The 18,529-nt window shown below is 60.0% G+C and overlaps 1 non-coding gene across 1 annotated transcript; it reads right to left on the bottom strand.

Moving 5' to 3' along the window:
- Nucleotides 1–5,403: 5,403 nt before the first annotated feature.
- LOC131872508 (5S ribosomal RNA) lies at nucleotides 5,404–5,522 on the bottom strand. Its single transcript, XR_009370649.1, has one exon. It is a non-coding gene; the product is annotated as a 5S ribosomal RNA (ribosomal RNA).
- Between the last annotated feature and the right edge of the window lie 13,007 nt (nucleotides 5,523–18,529).

An 18,529-nucleotide genomic window follows, 5' to 3' on the forward strand; every position in this document is an offset into this window, starting at 1 on the left:
CTTAATAAACAAATATTGGGTTTTAGGAGAAGAAACATGCTCTGATGCCCAAAACGAGAATCGACCCCGAAAAGGCCACAGGCCAAAAGTGGGATGCGAGACAAAAAAAAATGGGACCCGAGGACCAAAATTGGGTTCCCAGGTCGAAGACAGGGCAACCGGACAAGAAACGACCTCTAAGGCTCGAAATGAGTCCCGACGACTAAAACTTGACAAGAAGCACCCATCAGGCACCCAACTCGACACCCATGGGATGCCGACCCACCCGGGCTTCCACCTAGCACACCTTGGCACCCACCCACCCTCGCACCCAACCTCGCACCCAACTTAGCACCTTTGAACCCACATTGGCACTCACCCTGACCCTGGCACCTTGGAACCCACATTGGCACTCACCTTGACCCTGGCACCCACCTTTGCACTCACCTTGGGACCCACCCTGGCTCCCACCTCGGCACCCACCCAGACACCCACCTTGGTTCCTTGGCACCCACCTTGGATCCTTGGCACCCACCCCGACACCCACCTTGGCACGCAACTTGGCTACTTGCCACCCACCTTGGCTCCTTGACGCCCACCCCGACAACCACCCCGTGACCTACCCTGGCTAGGGTTGGTGCACACCCACCCTGGTGCCCACCTTGGCACCCACCCCATGACCCACCTTGGCACGCACCTTAGTACCCACCCCGTTACCCACCCTAGGACCCACCCCGTGACCCACCTTGGCCAGGGTGGGTGCCTTGGTGCGCACAACTTGCCTGGGCTGCACACCAGGGCGGGCTCAAGATGGCACCCGCGTTCCGTTTTTTTCACTATCTTTCAAAACGGAAATTTTAAAATCTCGTTTTTTTTTTTTTTTTTGCCTTTTCTGGAAATTAGTGAAGGCAGCGCATCAAAGGTGCGCAATGCTGGTGCGAACCCGGGAGCGCTCCGATGTGTGCTCCAAGGTGCGGCGTGCACAAAGTCCGAGCCCGGCTTGCCCCGGGTGCGCACCTCGCGTGCACCTTCGCCGGGGTGAGCACCTTGGCTGGGTTGCGCGCCCTGGTGCGCACCAAGGAGCGCTCTGAAGTGTGCTCCAAGGTGCGGCGTGCACGAAGTCGGAGCTCGGTTTGCCCCGGGTGTGCACCTCGGGTGCGCACCTCGCGTGCACCTTCGCTGCGGTGGGCACCTTGGCTGGGTTGCGCGCCTTGGTGGGCACCATGCAGTGCACGAAGTCGGAGCCCGGTTTGCCCCGGGCGCGCACCTCCGCCAGGGTGGGCACCTTGGTGCGCACAACTTGCCTGGGCTGCGCACCAGGAAGGGCTCAAGATGGCACCCGCGTTCCGTTTTTTTCACTATCTTTCAGAACGGAAATTTTAAAATATCGTTTTTTTTTGCCTTTTCTGGAAATTAGTGAAGGCAGCGCATCAAAGGTGCGCAACGCTGGTGCGAACCTGGGAGCGCTCCGATGTGTGCTCCAAGGTGCGGCGTGCACGAAGTCGGAGCCCGGTTTGCCCCGGGTGCGCCCTGGTGGGCACCATGGTGCGCACCAAGGAGCGCTCCGAAGTGTGCTCCAAGGTGCGGCCTGCACGAAGTCGGAGCCCGGTTTGCCCCGGGTGTGCACCGCGGGTGGGCACCTTGGTGCGCATGCCTTGCCTGGGCTGCGCACCAGGGCGGGCTCAAGATGGCACCCGCGTTCCGTTTTTTTCACTATCTTTCAAAACGGAAATTTTAAAATCTCATTTTTTTTTGCCTTTTCTGGAAATTAGTGAAGGCAGCGCATCAAAGGTGCGCACCTCGCTGCCCACCACGGTGCGCAACGCCGGTGGGCACCCGGGAGTGCTTCGAAGTGTGCTCCAAGGTGCTGCGTGCACGTTGTCGGAGCCCGGTTTGCCCCGGGTGCGCACCTCGCGTGCACCTTCGTCGGGGTGGGCACCTTGGCTGGGTTTGCCCCGGCTGCGCTCCGAAGCGGGGTTATTGGAGCGCCGCCTCTTTTTTTGTCGGAGCGTTTGGTGGGGTTTCTCGCATTGGCTCTTCCCAGGCCCGGTTGCCACCCTGGCGCGCACGAAGTCGGAAGTAGGGTTAATTGCCCGGGTGCGCACCTTTGCCAGGGTGGGCACCTTACCTGGGCTGTGCACCCGGGCGGGCTCAAGATGGCACCCGCGTTCCGTTTTTTTCACTATCTTTCAAAACGGAAATTTTAAAATCTCCTCTTTTTTTTGCCTTTTCTGGAAATTAGTGAAGGCAGCGCATCAAAGGTGCGCACCTCGCTGCCCACCTTGGTGTGCTCTGAGGTGCGCACCCGGGAGCGCTACGAAGTGTGCTCCAAGGTGCGGCGTGCACGTTGTCGGAGCCCGGTTTGCCCCGGGTGCGCACCTCGCCTGCACCTTGGCCGGGGTGGGCACCCTGGCTGGGTTTGCCCAGGGTGCGCTCCGAAGCGGGGTTACTGGAGCGCCCCCTCTTTTTTTGTCAGAGCGTTTGGTGGGGTTTCTCGCATTGGCTCTTCCCAGGCCCGGTTGTTGGGTGCGCTCCCACCCTGGCGCGCGCGAAGTTGGAAGTTGGGTTAATTGCCCGGGCGCGCACCTTCGCCAGGGTGGGCACCTTGGTGCGCACACCTTGGCTGGGCTGCGCACCAGGGCGGGCTCAAGATGGCACCAGCATTCCCTTTTTCTCACTATCTTTCAAAACGGAAATTTTAAAATCTCGTTTTCTTTTGCCTTTTATGGAAATTAGTGAAGGCATCGCATCAAAGGTGCGCACCTCGCTGCCCACCTTGGTGTGCTCCGAGGTGCCCACCACGGTGCGCTCCGAGGTGCCCACCACGGTGCGCAACGCCGGTGCGAACCCGGGAGCGCCCCGATGTGTGCTCCAAGGTGCGGCGTGCACGAAGCCGGACCCCGGTTTGCCCCGGGTGCGCACCTCGCGTGCACCTTGGTGCGCACACCTTGGCTGGGTTGCGCGGCCTGGTGGGCACCATGGTGCGCACCAAGGAGCGCTCCGAAGTGTGCTCCAAGGTGCGGCGTGCACGAAGTCCTAGCCCGGTTTGCCCCGGGTGCGCACCTTCGCCGCGGTGGGCACCATGGCGTGCACGAAGTCGGAGCCCGGTTTGCCCCGGGTGCGCACCTCGCGTGCACCTTCGCCGGGGTGGGCACCTCGGCTGGGTTGCGCGCCCTGGTGCGCACCAAGGAGCGCTCCGAAGTGTGCTCCAAGGTGCGGCGTGCACGAAGTCGGAGCCCGGTTTGCCCCGGGTGCGCACCTTCGCCGCGGTGGGCACCCTGGTGCGCACCATGGCGTGCACGAAGTCGGAGCCCGGTTTGCCCCGGGTGCGCACCTCGCGTGCACCTTCGGCGGGGTTGCGCGCCCTGGTGCGCACCAAGGAGCGCTCCGAAGTGTGCTCCAAGGTGCGGCGTGCACGAAGTCGGAGCCCGGTTTGCCCCGGGTGCGCACCTCGCGTGCACCTTCGGCGGGGTTGCGCGCCCTGGTGGGCACCATGGTGCGCACCAAGGAGCGCTCCGAAGTGTGCTCCAAGGTGCGGCGTGCACGAAGTCGGAGCCCGGTTTGCCCCGGGTGCGCACCTCGCGTGCACCTTCGCCGCGGTGGGCACCATGGCGTGCACGAAGTCGGAGCCCGGTTTGCCCCGGGTGCGCACCTCGCGTGCACCTTCGCCGGGGTGGGCACCTCGGCTGGGTTGCGCGCCCTGGTGCGCACCAAGGAGCGCTCCGAAGTGTGCTCCAAGGTGCGGCGTGCACGAAGTCGGAGCCCGGTTTGCCCCGGGTGCGCACCTCGCGTGCACCTTCGCCGCGGTGGGCACCATGGCGTGCACGAAGTCGGAGCCCGGTTTGCCTCGGGTGCGCACCCCGCGTGCACCTTCGCCGGGGTGGGCACCTCGGCTGGGTTGCGCGCCCTGGTGCGCACCAAGGAGCGCTCCGAAGTGTGCTCCAAGGTGCGGCGTGCACGAAGTCGGAGCCCGGTTTGCCCCGGGTGCGCACCTCGCGTGCACCTTCGCCGCGGTGGGCACCTTGGCTGGGTTGGGCACCATTGAGCGCTCCGAAGTGTGCTCCAAGGTGCGCACCATGGCCCTCCAAGGTGCGCAGCATGGCGTGCACGAAGTCGGAGCCCGGTTTGCCCCGGGTGCGCACCTCGCGTGCACCTTCGCCAGGGTGGGCACCTCGGTGCGCACACCTTCTCAATGTTTTCTTGCCTTTTCTGGAAATTGGTGAAGGCAGCGCATCAAAGGTGCGCACCTCGGTGTGCTCCGAGGTGCGAACCCGAGAGCGCTCCGAGGTGCCCACGAAGTCGAAAGTCGGGTTAATTGCATTGTTTTCCCCGGGTGCGCTCCGAGGTGCGCAACATCGGTGCGCACCAAGGAGGGCTCCGAAGTGTGCTCCAAGGTGCGCACGATTCGGAGCTCGGTTTGCCCGGGGTGCGCACACCTTGGCTGGGTTGCGCACCCTTTGTGCGCTCCAAGGTGCGCACGAAGTCGGAGCTCGGTTTGCCCCGGGTGCGCACCTTCGCCAGGGTGCGCACCTTGATGCGCACGCCTTGGCTGGGCTGCGCACCTTGGTGGGCGCCATGGTGCGCACCTTTCGTGCGCTCCAAGGTGCGCACGAAGTCGGAGCTCGGTTTGCCCCGGGTGCGCACCTTGGTGGGCGCCATGGTGCACTCCGAGGTGCCCAAGATTGGTGCGCAACAAGGAGCGCTCCGAAGTGCGCTCCAAGGTGCGCAGGTGCGCGCGAAGTCGAAAGTTGGGTTAATTGTCCGGTTTGCCTCGGGTGCGCACCTTGCGTGCACCTTCGCCAGGGTGGGCGCCTTGGTGCGCACACCTTGGCTGGGCTGCGCACCCGGGCGCGCACACCTTGGCACCCGCGTTTCCTTCATTTTAAATTTTTTTTTTTTACAATCTCTCAAGTGGGAAATTCTATAATCTCAACTTTTTTTGCCTTTTCAGGAAACTTTTGAATGGAGCGCATCATTGGTGCGCTCCGAAGTGTGCTCCAAGGTGCGCACCTCTGGTGTGCTCCAAAGCTCTCTCCAGCTGCGTGCACCTGCCCCGGCCGCGCACCCGGCCCCGCCCAGCTTCGCTCACCTGTCCCGGGCGTCTGGTGCGGAACCTTAGAGTAAGAAACATCACCGTGCACCTTGGCCAACGTGCGCGACTCGACCGAGCGCGCACTGGCCGAGGTGCACACCGATTTCACCTGGGTGCGCGCGCAGCACCTCGGGCGCACCGGGGTGCGCGCACAACGCCCGGGTTGCACCGTGGCCTGTGTGCTCGGGGCGCCTCGGGTGCGCGCTCGGTGTCGCCCCCGCGCGCGCGGTAGTGCGGGCAGCGCACCCCGGCCCGGCCCGGCCCCGACGAGAACGCAAACGGGCAAAAGGTTTATTCAAATAGCATTGCGACGCCCGGCGAAAAACTAAGAAAGGGTGCAACACCGGGACTTCCCGGGAGGTCACCCATCCTAGTACTACTCCGGCCCAAGCGCGCTTAACTGCGGAGTTCTGATGGGATCCGGTGCACTAACGCTGGTATGATCGCACCCGTTATGAGCTTGTCGCAGTGTGTACTTAGCAAACCGCGACCCACGTGCGAATCCACCCCGGCCACCCACCCCCGTCGAGGTGCACACCCTCCCTCGCGAAGTGCGCCCCGTTCGCCAAGTGTGAGCCCTGCCCGGGTGCGCGCACCTTGCTAGGGCGTCGGGTGTGCACCCGGCCCGGCCTACGTGCGTGCACCTGGACGGGGCGTCGTGTGCGTGCAGTGTCCCGTCTGCAACGCGGTGCCCACACACCACCTCGGGCGCAACGACCTGCGCTCACATGTGGGCCGAGTGCACCTTGGTGCATGTTCGGGGCGCCTCGGGTGCACGCTCGATCTTGCCCCGGTGCACCAAGGCGCTCGGTTTGCCCCGGGTGCGCACTTGGTGCAAGGTGGGCACCCAAAATAGGGATCAAGCACCAAAACACAAGTTTCGGGATGCAAAATGGGACCCAAGGACCACAAATGCGTTCCAAGACCCATGATGGGTCCACGAGAACAAAAATGTGTTCCGAGACTTAATAAACAAATATTGGGTTTTAGGAGAAGAAACATGCTCTGATGCCCAAAACGAGAATCGACCCCGAAAAGGCCACAGGCCAAAAGTGGGATGCGAGACAAAAAAAAATGGGACCCGAGGACCAAAATTGGGTTCCCAGGTCGAAGACAGGGCAACCGGACAAGAAACGACCTCTAAGGCTCGAAATGAGTCCCGACGACTAAAACTTGACAAGAAGCACCCATCAGGCACCCAACTCGACACCCATGGGATGCCGACCCACCCGGGCTTCCACCTAGCACACCTTGGCACCCACCCACCCTCGCACCCAACCTCGCACCCAACTTAGCACCTTTGAACCCACATTGGCACTCACCCTGACCCTGGCACCTTGGAACCCACATTGGCACTCACCTTGACCCTGGCACCCACCTTGGGACCCACCCTGGCTCCCACCTCGGCACCCACCCAGACACCCACCTTGGTTCCTTGGCACCCACCTTGGATCCTTGGCACCCACCCCGACACCCACCTTGGCACGCAACTTGGCTACTTGCCACCCACCTTGGCTCCTTGACGCCCACCCCGACAACCACCCCGTGACCTACCCTGGCTAGGGTTGGTGCACACCCACCCTGGTGCCCACCTTGGCACCCACCCCATGACCCACCTTGGCACGCACCTTAGTACCCACCCTGTTACCCACCCTAGGACCCACCCCGTGACCCACCTTGGCCAGGGTGGGTGCACCCACCCTGGTGCCCACCTTGGCACCCACCCATCCTAGCACCCAGCCTGTGACCGGGCTTGGAACCCAACCTTGCACCCGTCTTGGCCAGTGTGGGTGCGCACCCATCCTGGCACCCACGTTGTGACACACCCTTTAACCCACGCACCCTAGCAGCCACGTTGGCACCCACCTTGGAACACAACCTAGCAACTTGGCACCCACCCCGTGACCCACCTTGGCATCCACCATAGCAGTCGCCCACTTGGCACCCACCTTGGAACCCAAGTTGGCACCCACCTCGGCACCCACCTTGACACTTGTGGACCCACCTTGCCACTCACCCTAGCATCGACCCATCCTAGCACCCACCCTGGCACCTTTGCACCCTAGCACTCACCCATCCTAGCACCTAACCTGTGACCCACCTTGACACTCACCCTCGCACCCACCTTGGAACCCAACCTAGCACCCACCCACCCTGACACCAACCCTAGCACCTACCCACCCTTGCACCCACCCTGTGACCCATCTTGGCACCCACCCATCCTACCACTCAACCTATCACCCACCTTCTCACCCACCTTGGCATCCACCTTAGCACCCACCCACACTGGCACCTTGGCACCCACCTCGGGCAAGGTGGGTGCACACCCACCCTGACACCCAATTTAGAACCAACCGAGCATGTTACCCACCTTGGCACCCACATTGCAGCCCACCCTAGTACCCACCCTATGACCCACATTGGCATCCACACCCTAGCACCCAGGCACCTCGACACCCGCCTTGACACGCACCCTAGCACTAAACCTGTGACCCACCTTGGAACTCACCCTAGAACCCACCCACCCTGTGAACCACCTTGGCATCCACCTTAGCACCCACCCACCTTGGCACCCACTCTAGCACTCACCCATCCTAACACCCAACTTGTTACCCACCTTGGCACCCGCCCTCGCGTCCACCTTGAAACCCACCCTAGCACCCACCCACGCAGGAGCCCACCTTGGCACCCAACCTAACACCCACGCATCCTGGCACCCAACTTGTGACCCACCTTGGAACCCACCCTAGTACCCACCTTTGAACCCACTATATCACCAACCCACCTTGGCACCCACCCTATGACCCTCTTTGGAATCCACCCTAGCACGCACCCACCCTGGCACCCACCATGGAGCGCACCCTAGCACCCACCCACCTCGGCACGCACCTCAACACCCACCTTGGTGTGCGCACTGTGCCAACCTCTCAAAGACCCTATGTGGTGCGCTCCAAAGTGTACACCTTTGGTGCGCTCCAAGGTGCGCACCTTTGGTGCACACCGAGGTGCACACCAAAGTGTCTTTGGTGCGGTCAATGCAAACGAATTCGGAAGTTGGGGTCGATGTCCTAATCGCTGCTGCAGACTACACGTATGAGAATCGGACAAATAGCTTTATATAGGGGAGGTGTTGCGTTTGATGGGTCGACTCCCCTGGTTGTGTGCACTGCACCAACTTCAAAGACCCTGTCTTGTTTAAGAAGTCAAAAGTTGGGGTGGATGTCCTAATCATTGCTGCAGTCTACGCATGTATGAGAATCAGACAAATAGCTTATATAGGGGAGGTGTTGCATTCGGTGGGTTGACTCCCCTGGTTGTGCGCACTGCGCCAACCTCAAAGACCCCGCATAGCAGAAGAAGTCGGAAGTCGGATTTTGGTGAGCACCAAGGCGTGCACCTTTGGTGCGGTCAACGCAGACGAATTCAGAAGTTGGGGTGGATGTCCTAATCGTTGTTGCAGGCTACACATGTATGAGAATCAGACAAATAGCTTATATAGGGGAGGTGTTGGGTTTGATGGGTCAACTCCCTTGGTTGTGCGCATTACGCCAACCTCAAAGACCTTGTTTTCGTTAAGAAGTCAAAAGTTGGGGTCAATGTCCTAATGGCTCCTGTAGGCTACACATGTATGAGAATCGGACAAATAGCTTATATAGGGGAGGTGTTGGGTTTGATGGGTCGACTCCCCTGGTTGTGCGCATTACGTCAACCTCAAAGACCTTGTTTTCGTTAAGAAGTCAAAAGTTGGGGTCGATGTCCTAATTGCTCCTGTAGACTACACATGTATGAGAATCAGACAAATAGCTTATATAGGGGAGGTGTTGGGTTTGATGGGTTGACTCCCCTAGTTGTTCGCATTACACCAACCTCAAAGACCTTGTTTTCGTTTAGAAGCCGAAAGTTGGGGTCGATGTCCTAATTGCTCCTGCAGGCTACGCATGTATGAGAATCAGACAAATAGCTTATATAGGGGAGGTGTTGGGTTTGATGGGTCGACTCCCCTGGTTGTGCGCATTGCGCCAACCTCAAAGACCCTGCATTGCGGATGAAGTCGAAAGTCAGAGTTTGGTGTGCTACAAGGTGTGGTCGAAGGTGCTCACCTAGGTGTGCACCTTTGGAGCGCAGGAAAAGTGCCCTCCAAAAGTGCGCACCTTTGGAGTGCACAAAAGTGCCCTCCAAAAGTGCGCACCTTTGGAGCGCACAAAAGTGCCCTCCAAAAAGTGCCCTCCAAAAGTGCGCACCTTTGGAGCGCACAAAAGTGCCCTCCAAAAAGTGCCCTCCAAAAGTGCGCACCTTTGGAGTGCAGAAAAGTGCCCTCCAAAAAGTGCCCTCCAAAAGTGTGCACCTTTGGAGTGCACAAAAGTGCCCTCCAAAAGTGCGCACCTTTGGAGCGCAGAAAAGTGCCCTCCAAAAAGTGCCCTCCAAAAGTGCGCACCTTTGGAGCGCAGAAAAGTGCCCTCCAAAAAGTGCCCTCCAAAAGTGCGCACCTTTGGAGCGCAGAAAAGTGCCCTCCAAAAAGTGCCCTCCAAAAGTGCGCACCTTTGGAGCGCAGAAAAGTGCCCTCCAAAAAGTGCCCTCCAAAAGTGCGCACCTTTGGAGCGCACAAAAGTGCCCTCCAAAAAGTGCCCTCCAAAAGTGCGCACCTTTGGAGCGCACAAAAGTGCCCTCCAAAAGTGCGCACCTTTGGAGCGCACAAAAGTGCCCTCCAAAAGTGCGCACTTTTGGTGCGCACCAAGGCGCTGGTTCGGTCGTTGCAGGCGAGTTCGGAAGTTGGGGTCGATGTCCTGAGCGGAGGTGCAAACTACACAGGTGTCGGAATCGGACAAATAGCTTATATAGGGGAGGTGTATGCTTCGATGGGTCGACTCCCCAGGTTGAGCGCACCGCGCCAACCTCAAAGACCCTACGGTATGGATGAAGTCGGAAGTTGGGTCCGATGACCGATTCGATTAGTAGGTATGCTCATGAGGTCGGAATTTGGGTCCGATGACCTGCCATGTGCAGGAAGGCGAATGTTGGCACTGTGCGTTGCAAGGTGCACACCAAGGTGCTGGTGCGGTCTTTTTAGTCGAGTTCGGAAGTTGGGGTCGATGTCCTGATCGGAGGTGCAAGCTACACAGGTGTGGGAATCGGACAAATAGCTTATATAGGGGAGGTGTATGCTTCGTTGGGTCGACTCCCCGGGTTGAGCGCACCGCGCCAACCTCAAAGACCCTACGGTATGGATGAAGTCGGAAGTTGGGTCCGATGACCGATTCGATATGTAGGCATACTCGCGAGGTCGGAATTTGGGTCCGATGACCTGCCATGTGCAGGAAGGCGAATGTTGGCACTGTGCGTTGCAAGGTGCGCACCAAGGCGCTGGTTCGGTCGTTGCAGGCGAGTTCGGAAGTTGGGGTCGATGTCCTGATCGGAGGTGCAAACTACACAGGTGTGGGAATCGGACAAATAGCTTATATAGGGGAGGTGTATGCTTCGTTGGGTCGACTCCCCGGGTTGAGCGCACCGCGCCAACCTCAAAGACCCTACGGTATGGATGAAGTCGGAAGTTGTGTCCGATGACCGATTCGATATGTAGGCATACTCGCGAGGTCGGAATTTGGGTCCGATGACCTGCCATGTGCAGGAAGGCGAATGTTGGGACTGTGCGTCGCAAGGTGCGCACCAAGGCGCTGGTGCCGTCGTTGCAGTCGAGTTCGGAAGTTGGGGTCGATGTCCTGGTCAGAGGTGCAAACTACACAGGTGTGGGAATCGGACAAATAGCTTATATAGGGGAGGTGTATGCTTCGATGGGTCGACTCCCCGGGTTGAGCGCACCGCGCCAACCTCAAAGACCCTACAGTATGGATGAAGTCGGAAGTTGGGTCCGATGACCGATTCGATACGTAGGCATATTGGCGAGGTCTGAATTTGTGTCCGATGACCTGCCATGCGCAGGAAGGCGGAATTTGGGTCCGATGACCGAGTTGATGGCGTGCCATGCGCAGAAAGGCGGAATTTGGGTCCGATGACCGAGTTGATGTTGATGGCCCGCCATGCACAGGAAGGCGGAATTTGGGTCCGATGACCGATTTGAAGGCGTGCCGATGCGCAGAAAGGCGGAGTTTGGGTCCGATGACCGAGTTGATATTGATGGCCCGCCATGCGCAGGAAGGCGGAATTTGGGTCCGATGACCTGACATACGCATGGAGTCCGACTCGGGGGCCGATGTTCGATTCGATGACTTGCATTGTGGGTAAAGTCGGAAGTTGTGGTCTTTGACCCGATTCGATGACCAGACTTCGGCTGCTTGAGAATCGGACAAATAACTTATATAGGGGAGGTAGTGTTCTCGAGCATCCTCCCCCCGTGCCCGTTTATGTCGATTGATGCTGGTGCTCGACTGGTTGGAGCGCTCGGATGCAAAAATCTTGCACCAGGATTTATCGATTGTGATGGACACGGCAAGTCTCCTGATTGCTATGCAGGAGCTCATCGTGAATCTCTATGCGGCCTTGGTATGGACTCGACCTGCGGAATGGTTCGGCAATGGTAGTCGCTCCAACACGTCCTTGCAATGGCCACAGAGGTGATTCGACTAGAGCTCCAGTCTAGCTTTTGGGTTGCTTGGCGGACTGGTATAGCCGCGATCGAGTTCCGGCCATGAACGTTTTAGATAGCTCTTGGGCTTTCTGGGACGGAAGTCGGAAGTTTGGGCTGTTGTCCGATTTGATGACCATTCTTCGGATGTGTGAGAATCGGACAAATAACTTATATAGGGGACTGTGTTGTCTCACGCAGCCCCCTCCGTGCCCCTCTATCTCGACCGATGTTGGTGCTTGAAAGGGTTGGGATCGCTCGGATTTATAAACGTGCACCACCATTTGTCGAGTGTGAGGGACGCGGCAGGTCTCCTAAATGCTATACGGGCGCTCTCTGAGAATCTCTATCCGGCCTCGACACAGACTAGTCTTGCTGAATGGTTTGGCACTGGTAGTCGATCCAACACGTCGTTGTTGTGGCCGCCTAGGCGATTCGATTCGAGCCCCCGTCTAGCTTTTGGGTTGCTTGGCGGATTTTGCCCTATCCGCAAGTGAGCTCGGTCCCTAAACGTTCGAGAAACCCGATTGCTATGCGCCGACTCTCTTTCTTGCGAGCCTCCATCTAGCTTTTGGGTCTCTACGGAACGGAAGTCGGAATCTGGGACCGTTGTTTGATTCGACGAGGCAGACTACGGTTGTGCGAGAATCGGACAAATAACTTATATAGGGGAGGTGTTGACTGGAGCATTCTCCCCCGTGCCCCTCTAACTCGACCAATGCTGGCGCTCGAACGGTGGTAGCGCTCGGATTTTCGTTGAGCGCCAGCATTGGTCGATTTAGAGGGGCATGCGAGATTCCCGAATGCTATGCGAGGGCTCTAACGGAAATGTCTATTGGTTTCGGTATGGATGCAATTGCGAGTGGTTCGGCAAAGGTAGTCGTTCCGATGCGTCCATGTCGTGGCCAAATCGATAATTCGATTTGAGCCCTCGTATAGCATTTGGGTCTCTCGATGTGATTCCGCATTCCAGTCCCTTTGGGCACTGCTTGAGCCGCATCCCAGGGGGTTCCCTTCCCAATAATCTGCCTCGCAACCCGATTGCTATGCGGTGAGGCTCCTCGGCCGCCTCGGAACTATCTGTGTATCAGACGCATCGCGGGATAAGGGGTTGGCAACGGTAGTCGCCCCAAGCGCGTCCGATGCTTGGACCATTCCGAGGCGGCCCTGAAGCCTCTTCCGTCTAGCCGTTGGGTCCTTCTCGCCGCATCCCTTGCCTCGCACCCCGATTGCTATGCGGTGAGGCTCCTCGGCCGCCTTGGAACTATCTGTGTATCAGACGCATCGCGGGATAAGGGGTTGTCACTGGTAGTCGCCCCAAGCGCGTCCGATGCTTGGACCATTCCGAGGCGGCCCTGAAGCCTCTTCCGTCTAGCCGTTGGGTCCTTCTCGCCGCATCCCTCGACTCGCACCCCGATTGCTATGCGGTGAGGCTCCTCGGCCGCCTTGGAACTATCTGTGTATCGGACGCGTCGCGGGATAAGGGGTTGTCACTGGTAGTCGCCCCAAGCGCGTCCGATGCTTGGACCATTCCGAGGCGGCCCTGAAGCCTCTTCCGTCTAGCCGTTGGGTCCTTCTCGCCGCATCCCTCGCCTCGCACCCCGATTGCTATGCGGTGAGGCTCCTCGGCCGCCTTGGAACTATCTGTGTATCGGACGCGTCGCGGGATAAGGGGTTGTCACTGGTAGTCGCCCCAAGCGCGTGCGATGCATGGACCATTCCCAGGCGGCCCTGAAGCCTCTTCCGTCTAGCCGTTGGGTCCTTCTCGCCGCATCCCTCGCCTCGCACCCCGATTGCTATGCGGTGAGGCTCCTCGGCCGCCTTGGAACTATCTGTGTATCGGACGCGTCGCGGGATAAGGGGTTGTCACTGGTAGTCGCCCCAAGCGCGTCCGATGCTTGGACCATTCCGAGGCGGCCCTGAAGCCTCTTCCGTCTAGCCGTTGGGTCCTTCTCGCCGCATCCCTCGCCTCGCACCCCGATTGCTATGCGGTGAGGCTCCTCGGCCGCCTTGGAACTATCTGTGTATCGGACGCGTCGCGGGATAAGGGGTTGTCACTGGTAGTCGCCCCAAGCGCGTCCGATGCTTGGACCATTCCGAGGCGGCCCTGAAGCCTCTTCCGTCTAGCCGTTGGGTCCTTCTCGCCGCATCCCTCGCCTCGCACCCCGATTGCTATGCGGTGAGGCTCCTCGGCCGCCTTGGAACTATCTGTGTATCGGACGCGTCGCGGGATAAGGGGTTGTCACTGGTAGTCGCCCCAAGCGCGTCCGATGCTTGGACCATTCCGAGGCGGCCCTGAAGCCTCTTCCGTCTAGCCGTTGGGTCCTTCTCGCCGCATCCCTCGCCTCGCACCCCGATTGCTATGCGGTGAGGCTCCTCGGCCGCCTTGGAACTATCTGTGTATCGGACGCATCGCGGGATAAGGGGTTGTCACTGGTAGTCGCCCCAAGCGCGTCCGATGCTTGGACCATTCCGAGGCGGCCCTGAAGCCTCTTCCGTCTAGCCGTTGGGTCCTTCTCGCCGCATCCCTCGCCTCGCACCCCGATTGCTATGCGGTGAGGCTCCTCGGCCGCCTTGGAACTATCTGTGTATCGGACGCGTCGCGGGATAAGGGGTTGTCACTGGTAGTCGCCCCAAGCGCGTCCGATGCTTGGACCATTCCGAGGCGGCCCTGAAGCCTCTTCCGTCTAGCCGTTGGGTCCTTCTCGCCGCATCCCTCGCCTCGCACCCCGATTGCTATGCGGTGAGGCTCCTCGGCCGCCTTGGAACTATCTGTGTATCGGACGCGTCGCGGGATAAGGGGTTGTCACTGGTAGTCGCCCCAAGCGCGTCCGATGCTTGGACCATTCCGAGGCGGACCTGAAGCCTCTTCCGTCTAGCCGTTGGGTCCTTCTCGCCGCATCCCTCGCCTCGCACCCCGATTGCTATGCGGTGAGGCTCCTCGGCCGCCTTGGAACTATCTGTGTATCGGACGCGTCGCGGGATAAGGGGTTGTCACTGGTAGTCGCCCCAAGCGCGTCCGATGCTTGGACCATTCCGAGGCGGCCCTGAAGCCTCTTCCGTCTAGCCGTTGGGTCCTTCTTGCCGCATCCCTCGCCTCGCACCCCGATTGCTATGCGGTGAGGCTCCTCGGCCGCCTTGGAACTATCTGTGTATCGGACGCGTCGCGGGATAAGGGGTTGTCACTGGTAGTCGCCCCAAGCGCGTCCGATGCTTGGACCATTCCGAGGCGGCCCTGAAGCCTCTTCCGTCTAGCCGTTGGGTCCTTCTCGCCGCATCCCTCGCCTCGCACCCCGATTGCTATGCGGTGAGGCTCCTCGGCCGCCTTGGAACTATCTGTGTATCGGACGCATCGCGGGATAAGGGGTTGTCACTGGTAGTCGCCCCAAGCGCGTCCGATGCTTGGACCATTCCGAGGCGGCCCTGAAGCCTCTTCCGTCTAGCCGTTGGGTCCTTCTCGCCGCATCCCTCGCCTCGCACCCCGATTGCTATGCGGTGAGGCTCCTCGGCCGCCTTGGAACTATCTGTGTATCGGACGCGTCGCGGGATAAGGGGTTGTCACTGGTAGTCGCCCCAAGCGCGTCCGATGCTTGGACCATTCCGAGGCGGACCTGAAGCCTCTTCCGTCTAGCCGTTGGGTCCTTCTCGCCGCATCCCTCGCCTCGCACCCCGATTGCTATGCGGTGAGGCTCCTCGGCCGCCTTGGAACTATCTGTGTATCGGACGCGTCGCGGGATAAGGGGTTGTCACTGGTAGTCGCCCCAAGCGCGTCCGATGCTTGGACCATTCCGAGGCGGCCCTGAAGCCTCTTCCGTCTAGCCGTTGGGTCCTTCTCGCCGCATCCCTCGCCTCGCACCCCGATTGCTATGCGGTGAGGCTCCTCGGCCGCCTTGGAACTATCTGTGTATCGGACGCGTCGCGGGATAAGGGGTTGTCACTGGTAGTCGCCCCAAGCGCGTCCGATGCTTGGACCATTCCGAGGCGGACCTGAAGCCTCTTCCCTCTAGCCGTTGGGGCTTTCTCGCCGCATCCCTCGCCTCGCACCCCGATTGCTATTCGGTGAGGCTCCTCGGCCGCCTTGGAACTATCTGTGTATCGGACGCATCGCGGGATAAGGGGTTGGCAGTGGTAGTCGCCCCAAGCGCGTCCGATGCTTGGACCATTCCGAGGCGGCCCTGCAGCCTCTTCCGTCTAGCCGTTGGGGCCATCTCGCTGCATCCCCCACCTCGCACCACGATTGCTATGCGGTGAGGCTCCTTGGCCGCCTCGGAACTATCTGTGTATCGGACGCATCGCGGGATAAGGGGTTGTCACTGGTAGTCGCCCCAAGCGCGTCCGATGCTTGGACTATTCCGAGGCGGCCCTGCAGCCTCTTCCGTCTAGCCGTTGGGGCCATCTCGCCGCATCCCCCAGCTCCTCGGCCGCCTCGGAACTATCTGTGTATCGGACGCATCGCGGGATAAGGGGTTGGCAGTGGTAGTCGCCCCAAGCGCGTTCGATGCTTGGACTATTCCGAGGCGGCCCCGCAGCCTCTTCCGTCTACCCTTTGGGGCCATCTCGCCGCATCCCTCGCCTCGCACCCCGATTGCTATGCGGTGAGGCTCCTCGGCCGCCTGGGAACTATCTTCGTATCGGATGCATCGCGGGATAAGGGGTTGTCACTGGTAGTCGCCCCAAGCGCGTCCGATGCTTGGACTATTCCGAGGCGGCCCTGTGGCCTCTTCCGTCTAGCCGTTGGGGCCATCTCGCCGCATCCCTCACCTCGCACCCCCATTGCTATGCGGTGAGGCTCCTCGGCCGCCTTGGAACTGTCTTCGTATCGGAAGCATCGCGGGATAAGGGGTTGTCACTGGTAGTCGCCCCAAGCGCGTCCGATGCTTGGACTATTCCGAGGCGGCCCTGCAGCCTCTTCCGTCTAGCCGTTGGGGCCATCTCGCCGCATCCCCCACCTCGCACCCGGATTGCTATGCGGTGAGGCTCCTCGGCCGCCTTGGAACTATCTTCGTATCGGACGCATCGCGGGATAAGGGGTTGTCACTGGTAGTCGCCCCAAGCGCGTCCGATGCTTGGACTATTCCGACGCGGCCCTGTGGCCTCTTCCGTCTAGCCGTTGGGGCCATCTCGCCGCATCCCCCACCTCGCACCCCGATTGCTATGCGGTGAGGCTCCTCGGCCGCCTTGGAACCATCTTCGTATCGGACGCATCGCGGGATGAGGGGTTGTCACTGGTAGTCGCCCCAAGCGCGTCCGATGCTTGGACCATTCCGAGGCGGCCCTGAAGCCTCTTCCGTCTAGCCGTTGGGGCCTTCCCGCCCCATCCCTCGCCTCGCACCCCCGATTGCTATGCGGTGAGGCTCCTCGGCCGCCTTGGAACCATCTGTGTATCGGACGCATCGCGGGATAAGGGGTTGGCACTGGTAGTCGCCCCAAGCGCGTCCGATGCTTGGAGCATTCCGAGGTGGCCCTGAAGCCTCTTCCGTCTAGCCGTTGGGGCCTTCCCGCCCCATCCCTCGCCTCGCACCCCGATTGATATGCGGTGAGGCTCCTCGGCCGCCTTGGAACTATCTGTGTATCGGACGCATCGCGGGATAAGGGGTTGGCACTGGTAGTCGTCCCAATCGCGTCCGATGCTTGGACCATTCCGAGGCGGCCCTGCAGCCTCTTCCGTTTAGCCGTCGGGGCCTTCCCGCCGCATCCCTCGCCTCGCATCCCGATTCCTATGCGGTGAGTCTTCTCGGCCGCCGCGGAACTATACCTGTTATTGCTACTGCATCCTTCGGCTGGTAACCTCCTCTGCCGCCTTGGAACGTTCTCTTTGTCGGACGCGTCGCGGGATAAGGGGTTGGCACTGGTAGTCGCCCCAAGCGCGCCCGATGCATAGACCGCTCCGAGTTGACCTTGCTTTCAGCCTCTCACATGCATAGACCTCTCTGAGTCGACCCTGCAGCCTCTCACGTTTAGCCTTTGGAATCTCGCCTCACAACATGATTGCTATCCTTGATGCATCCCTTGCCTCGAGCCCTGATTGCTTTCTTGGCTGCATCCCTCCTCTCCTCACAGCCCGGTTGTCATCACTGCTTCATCCGTCGCTTCATGCATTCTGGCTGCTGGGCCCTTCCCACCGCACACCTCGATTGCTATCTCTTCTGCATCACACACCCCGATTGCTATCTCTGCTACATCCCTCGGCTCTCACTTCTGCATCCTTCGCCTCCCACCTCGATTGCTATCAATGCTGCATCCGTAACCTCACACCCCGATTGCTATGCGGGGAGGCTCCTTGGCCGCCTTGGAAATTTCTGTGTGTCGGACGCACCGCGGGATAAGGGGTTGGCACTGGTAGTCGCCCCAAGTGCGCCCGATTCTTAGACCGCTTCGAGGTGACCTCGTAGCCTCTTTCGTCCAGGCTTCCTGCCTTCAACGCCCTTTTTACACCTCGATTGCTATGCGCGGGCTCGTTGGCGTCTATCACCTCTCTGCGAAGAGTGGCACGATGATTGTTGGGGTAAATCGTAGCAGTCCGATCTCTGGCCTTGGGCCATTGTGAGGGCTGATCGATTTCCTGTGCGCATCTCGTGTTCGCCCAGTAACAGACTCGACGACTTGTAATCGGTCTTGTTCCCGATTGTTCCTGGAGGTAGTCTTCGGAACTCTTGGATTTGACCTGTCACTCGAACTGTCCTCTTCCGAGGATGCTTGTGTGTGTGTGCTTGTGCCATTTCCTTGGCGGTATTAACGAGATATTAAAGAGCGGAGTGAGCGCCTCGCCCAGCTATGTTTGGGGCTCTCACTCCCTTACCCGGTGTGCGACCGCTTTGCACGTAGGTTGCGGAGCATCGCGACTCTTTCGATGTTTGGCGGTTGTCTTCCGGTGATGC

Source organism: Cryptomeria japonica, unplaced genomic scaffold, assembly GCF_030272615.1.
Source record: "Cryptomeria japonica unplaced genomic scaffold, Sugi_1.0 HiC_scaffold_633, whole genome shotgun sequence".
NCBI classification, from domain to species: domain Eukaryota; kingdom Viridiplantae; phylum Streptophyta; class Pinopsida; order Cupressales; family Cupressaceae; genus Cryptomeria; species Cryptomeria japonica.